Raw genomic sequence first — 7,485 nt, forward strand, 5'->3', positions numbered from 1 at the left:
TATCCATGACGACTAAGGAAGCAGCAGCAGCAGCAGCATACGAAGGAACTTCTGACGCTGCTCGTATTTCTATCATAGGAAAATTCATCGTGAAAAATGACAAGAACTGCCCAGGCTGCTTAGAATGCTTCATTGCCTGAATATTTCTGAAAATGTGCAACGGAAATTTTCTACAGAAATATTCGTAGTCAGGTGCAATTCATCACTTAAAAAACGTACTTATCTAAGAAAGCACCTTACAATTTTATACAGTCTAATGTATAAAGTGCTGAAAACAAAGTAATTCGGAGCAATGTATATCGTATAGTAAGTGAATATTTTATGCGACAGATAGTCGAGGCACGGTGACAGTTACAATGCGCGTTAACGTCGAACACGCGCACAAGCTTCAATAAAAATCTAATGTAAACTAGAAATCCGACGACTTGGTAGGTATTTTGAACTTTATGCTGGAAAATCTTACAGTTGGCATTAACTACAACCATCAACAATGCCTGCGCCCGGGAAGTTAAACGTTCAATCGTTACGACTCCAAAGAATAATCATTCTTTTCAGTTGCAGGAAATATTTTGGCATCTACAATTTACTTCCACCTGTTCATTTGATTTTTCCAGTGATTTTCCCGGCAACAGATCATTGCATGAGCCAGTTCATGGCGAATTACTTTGATTGTGATCTCTTGGAATGGAATATGAAATTTAGGTTTGAAGAAGTACTGGAACCCGAGAGATGTTGACGAACAGGTACGGCAAGGAATTTAAAATTTAAACACATAAAATAATACAATGATTTTAAAACTAGTGTAACAACTATATTTGGCAAAAACCGATATTCCCCATGAAACATTGATAACTTTTCCTTTAGGAATGCTTGTAACCTTTACAGTGTAAGAAAGAAAAAATAACTTTTCCTTTAGGATATGCTTGTAACCTATACAGTGTAAAAAAAATAAATAAAAAAAAAAACTTTTCCTTTACGATATGCTTGTAACTTTTACATTGTAAAAAAAACAAAAACTTTCCTTTAGCGATAATCCTTGTAACTTTTACAATTGTAAAAAAAAAAAAAACCTTTTTTCCTTTAACGATATGCTTTGTAACCTTTACATTGTAAAAAAAAAAAATAAATAACATTTCCTTTAGAATACGCTTGTAACCGTTACAGTGTAAAAAAAATAACTTTTTCTTTAGGATATGCTTGTAACCTTTACAGTGTAAAAAAAGTAAAGTGAAAAAAAATATAAACAATACTGAATTCGCGGAGGTTGGTAATATTGATCGGGACCAAGGCAGCCTTTCCCCCCTTACTGTAAGAAGCGCCTCTTCTCTTCTGGCTGACTAATTCATATCTTCTATTCAAGTAAAGAAACTCATTACGCAACACCCATAATTAAATATCGGATGCCTTAGCCTTCCTCTGGGGAGGGCGGAAGGAAGAGAGGGAGGGAATGGTTCCAGGGCCTCCTCCGCACATCAATATGGATTAGCCTGACAGGTTCCTCATTACATTTCCTTAATGACCTCCCGATAGTCATTCGTTGTCGCTGAACGACACAGAATGACCTGAAAGATGACGACTCAACTCGAAAGACTCAATTCAACTCGTCTTTAGTGCCAGAACTGACAATTTAAAATTGGGTTGAAGTTTCTTCGGCGCGATCGAGTTTTCCGTGCAGTGGCCAAAGAAAGCCGGAGGTGGCCTGTCCTAAATCGTTGCCACGATCATGGTTAACTTTCACCTTAAATACAATAAAATCTACTGAGGCTAGAAGGCTGCAATTCGGTATGTTTGATGGTTGGAGGATGGATGATCAGCATACCAATTTGCAGCCCTCTAGCCTCAGTCGTTTTTAAGATCTGAGGGCGGAGAGAAAAAAGTGCGGACGGACAGACAAATAGCCATCTCAATAGTTTTCTTTCACAGAACACTAACGAGGAGGGTGGAGGGGGAACGAAGCGTCATGTTCCTCTGAAGGAGGCGACGAAGCTGCTGCCTCTCACGGACTACCAAGACTTCCATTCAGAGGAATAAAGTGAGAGAAAAAAAAATTCCAAAGCCTAACAACGCCGGGAAAAGAACCAGTCACGCATATATTCTATTTTTTTCTACTCAGTCACTCAGTGGATGCTGCCCTCGGCCTTGTAGCAACCAGAATTTCAACTAGAGGTGCAGCTCGACTCGTAGTAATAATATTTGGAAAAAGCAACATTTTCTACTAGATTTAGGAAGTCTGTCCTCGACATCGAACATTTTGACAAGCAAATTATACAGTTTTATATATATATATATATATATATATATATATATATATATATATAAATACTGAACCACAAAGATATGGAACATAGTGAACATATACTAAATGCAGGCGAATTCCACGAAGGAAAGTGGAACAATGGAATGATTGCCAGTTCAACACCACAATGGTCCGAGCTATAGTCGATTCACATCAACAGTGCATTTAATATCTAGGCCAGTCCCTTACAGCGCTCTTGATAAGCCAATCGCATGGTTGGAAACTCTCAGTCTTTCGAGAGAGTTAATATAGGCAGGATGTATGTTCCACATCTCCCCAGGGATACTTTTGAAAGCTGTATCTCTAAAGAGAGGTGGAACTTACATCCTGCCTATGTGAACTCTCGAGAGAGACTGAGAGTTTCCCGCCCTGTGATTGGCTTATCAACAGCCAATCAGGAGCGTCGTAAGGGACTGGCCTAGACATCAAATGCACGGTTGATGTGAATCTACTATAGTAAAGGACGGTGTGCCGAAAGGCCTTGCAATCACTCCACTGTTTCACTTTCCTTAGTGGTATTCGTCTCTTATATATTATATATATATATATAATATATATATTATATATATAGATATATATATATATATATAAATTTATAATTATAATATATAAATAATTATAAAGTAATAACAGCTGTTGCTTTTATTGTCGAACCACTAAAAGCAACAGGTGTTAGTATATATATATATATATATATAGTCATATATATATATATATATATATATATATCTATATACATATATATATATAATATATATATATATATTATATATATATATATATATAGTAATAACACCGTTGCTTTTAGTGTCGAATTTATAACACGATCAAAGCTAAGAAAATGTTAGGTTACATTTTCAAATTATTACCACCTGTTCCTGTTGTTTCAATTCGTATTCACATCTTCACGGCTACAAGCAGCATTCGGCAGCCGTTTGATTGAAATAGAAGGCATAAAAATCGAATATAAAAGTTAGAGAGAGAAACTGACGAGAAATGAGACATTAAAGAAAATTTTCTTCCGTATTTTAGACAAATTTTCTGTTCGTTTCATAGTAAGCGATAATTCCTTACCTTCATTTTTCTACTTATGCGTTTCATTTCTCATCAGCTTAACCACAGCCATCTTGAATTCAAGATGGCGGTGGCTTAACTCTGAAACTTAATATATGATCTTGGTTTTACTTTTTACTTAATGCATTAACGGTGTGTTCCACTGGGAATACTATTTTAGTCATATAGATCAAGTACGTTTATTTTATTTATTTATTTTTTGTAGTGATCCTTAGAATAGAAATTTCAATTAGAAAAAAAAAAACAATAAATTTTCACTTTCACATCCATACCTTTAACTTCTTAGACCTTCCGTAACATTAATAGTTTCACATACACACACATGCGCATGCGCACAGATGGCTCAACAAAGCATTGTGAAGCCCTACTCCACAAACAGTTCCTCATCTCTATCGTGTAGGCACCTTCAAATTTCCAGTGTATTAAGTCCCGTCCTATCGAGTGCCTCTTCCATATCATCAATCCAGCACTTCCCAGGTGGCAACCTCTCCCTTCTTTCCACAAGACCATGCCATCTCAGTACTCTCATTCATCCCACTCAGCAATGCTCATCACATTACTATTACTACGGATCTCCCCATTTCTCACCCAATCAGGTCTTTTCATATAGATATACTACAAAACTTTTTTAAAAAATAATCTCAGTGGATGTATAACATTTTCTTCTCATTTGCATTCATTAGGCAACTTCACCTCCATAAAGGAGAGATGGCTCAGAAATCCATTTCTTCCTTTCATCTAAGCTTCCATGGACATCCAATTGAAATAAAGCCAGTGCAGTCGTAGTAAGGAATACAATCTGCACGTCAATGGACTGGGGTGCACATACAATGTATATAGGGTTGTGGACACTCTGGCTAGCGGGTATGTCTCCTAAATGTCCGACACGATAGTGGGAACAGCAAATGAAAGCATTCCTGACACTATGTGGTGTGAAAGCCACCAAATAGCTGATAGCATGGGGTTTGCAACCCATAACCTGTGTTCAACGAAGGTGCAACAATCAGGAAATGTGTGGTACCGATACACATAAGAAGAGGAGACTGGATGTTTCGTCACTGGCTGATACAAAGGTGAAAGGACAAAGCGTCTATGTAATGCAAAACACGAAAAGCGATAGTGTCTGGGGTAATTGGAAGGTGTTGAGAAACAGATGGGTAGCAAGTGTTACGTCAGTAAAGCTTTGGAAAGAGGTGAAGGGGAACAGATGTGTCAGTTCGAGGACTGTAGAGCATGTTTCAGAGTGACGAAATAAAAAAAATTGCAATACTGAGTTCGCAATTAGAACTTCAGAAGTTCAAGCACAGATGCAATACATTAATACCCTAATACTATTCTCCATTACATTTTAATACATTTGTGAATCTATAAATTTATTTTCTTTTTCAATAAGTGGGGTCTCTTCTTTCTGTATGTCCCTTCACCTCGTCTTCCTTCTTCCTAATGAACACCAGATTCTTTGAAAGTTTGAATTTCAAGTCAATGGCCCCTTTGGTGGGCTTGTTCCACATGAATAGGCTGCACCTTCTGAATAGTAAGAATAACAGTATGGTCCAAAGATGAAGAAATAAGAGTGAAGGAGTTTCTGGTTGGGTTTGGAATTTATGAAAGGGTGGTTGTTCTAGGTGATGTTAGTGCAAAAATGGCTGACAATGAAAGAGATGTCATGGTACTTAGGCTCGGAGTTCAAAGAGGAACTGATAGTTGGATAGACGTTCCTCCTGACAGAAATATTCATGAGCATTTATGAACAAGAGAAAATGTAAGCAAGAATGAAAATACTGAGGTTGATGGTAACTAGAAATAATATGGAACAATGCACTTGGACGGTTAAAAAAACGAATTGACTGAATCATAATGGAAGGTCATAATAGATCTATGGAGCATCACTATACTGGGACCAGAAATAAAATTAATATCAGCAGTTATGTATTCATAAATATTTCATTCTGAAACACTACAAGTCCAGAATAAATGTAAAATGGCAGCTCTCGTCCGTCTGTATGCTGGCCCTCTTCAGTTGGCTGAAGGAGCAGCCATGCAAATATTCAAAATCATCCATTTTATTTGTGACATAGAGTTTTAAAATAAAGTATTTACTCATAACCATGCTGTGCCTTTATAAAAAAGGAAGACTAGAAGGAAAAACAGGCGAGTAACAAAAGAATCAGGGAATGAAGGTGGGGATGTAGGAATGGAGTGTTGAGCCATCTTCTTCGTGAGAGTGAATAAGTGTGGATAATGAATGCGATCGAGTTTTCTGCAGCGTATAATGCTGTGTGAAACTCTCACCCACGGCCCATGAAATTATCAGCTGCAGCCCATGAGTTTCAGGTACGGCCCAGTGTGATGGCCTGTGCCAACTTCTTTTATGAGATTGAAGTGTGGATAATGAACGCAATCAGTTTTCTACAGTGTATAAAGCTGTACGAGAATCTCAGCCACGGCCCTTGAAACTTTCAGGCATGGCCCAGTATGGTAGCCTGATGTAGGTACTATAGCGGTGCCAAACGCACGATCATAGCTAACTTTAAACCTAAATAAAATAAAAACTACTGAGATTCGAGGGCTGCAATTTGGTATGTTTGATGATTGGAGGATGGATGATCAACTTACCAATTTGCAGCCCTCTAGCCTCAGTAGTTTTCAAGATCTGAGGGCGGACAGAAAAAGCATCTCAACAGCTTTCTTTTACGGAAAACTGGCATCAAGGAGAACTGGCAGAGTGGCGACACATAAAAGTCGTAGAAATATTTGCACAGATGAGAAGATACACCACCAGTGTTTTGAGAAGGTTTGGTCGGCTTTTCGAAAGACTTACTGTAAGGCTGAAGAAAAGTACTATATCATTCTCGAAGTGTTAGGAGGAAGGGAAGAGGAAGACCTACGAATCACTGGACAGTTTGCAGAAGAGCTATTGGAAAGGAAGGAAGGGCCTTACCATAAAGGAAGCGTCAGAGTGCTTGCAGGATGCAAAGGAAATCTCACCTTATAAATCAGAACAAAGGTATTCAAACATGGCTGTCTTTTGAAATTCATTTTCTCTGCACTACACAATTTCATATTTTATAAAGTACAACTATTACAATGCACGAGTCCTGAGTTAACATAACAAGAATTATATGTTATTGTTGATAAAAACCCCCTATCTTCTGTAACTTCCATCTCTATAAATCTGTGTGTAAATTTATGCGTGTATATATAGATATATATATATATCTCTATATTATATAATATATATTATATATATATATATATATATACATTATGTGTGGGTGTGTGTGTCAAGCATGAAGAACATGCGTATATTTATACATCTATAAAATTAACTTGGTCTCACTCCCTCAGCTAAATTCTATCACTCAAACGGTACAGAGTATATAGTGTCCGTTCCTTCTATAAAACAGCACAAAAATAAAAAGGGAGCAGAATTCTGGCGTCAGAACAAAACCGAAGCACATACCTTCGCTCTTTCTGTCACGGGGGGCAATATATCACTCAAGAGAAACGATACAAAAACGTCAAAGGACAAGAAGTGCAATCGTGGCAAGGTAAGAAAAGGTGCAACAGGTCAGCCAGCACCTGAGGGCTCCTGGCCGATCGCACTTCGAAGGATACAATTATACTAGAAACGCCCGCCTTTCCAGGTCCTGGAATTTCCCTTCCAGTTAAATAGGGGAAAACAACGCCCGACGTCACGTTCCTGGAAAATTTCAAGGAGAAATAAAGGCGCCCGAGTGACGACGAACGCGCTGCGGGAGGCCGTTCCAGAGACGATTAGCACGGCGCGGAACGCTGCTACGATCCTCTCATCACGGAGTCAACCGCTGCACTGCTTTAAGTACTGGACTGGAGACGGAGAGGAGAGGAGACTGAGAGGAGGCTCGGTGAGCGAGGGAGGGAGGGGGGAGGGATCCGCGTATCCCTTTAGGTTATCTCCCCTCCTTTCCCCTCACTACTCCTCAACCCACACGCCCTTTTCACCTACTCCTCCACAATAGGTTTACCTACGCTTCCTCCTCTCTCATGGCTCCTCCAGGTGAAGTATCTCTCATTACTACGCGTCTCGACATTCAATGTTAAGATAGCCCAACAACTTAGGCCTACGTCTTCGT

General features: G+C 38.7%; 1 protein-coding gene across 1 annotated transcript in view; it reads right to left on the reverse strand.

Annotated features, from left to right (window-relative positions):
• The window catches only part of LOC135227035 (cytochrome b5 reductase 4-like), a 108,010-nt gene extending 100,796 nt beyond the window's left edge, over nt 1-7,214 (reverse strand). The window contains 1 exon segment of the mRNA XM_064266826.1: nt 6,834-7,214. The gene's annotated coding sequence lies outside the window, so the exon portion shown is untranslated.
• Between the last annotated feature and the right edge of the window lie 271 nt (nt 7,215-7,485).

Source organism: Macrobrachium nipponense, chromosome 15, assembly GCF_015104395.2.
Source record: "Macrobrachium nipponense isolate FS-2020 chromosome 15, ASM1510439v2, whole genome shotgun sequence".
NCBI lineage: Eukaryota > Metazoa > Arthropoda > Malacostraca > Decapoda > Palaemonidae > Macrobrachium > Macrobrachium nipponense.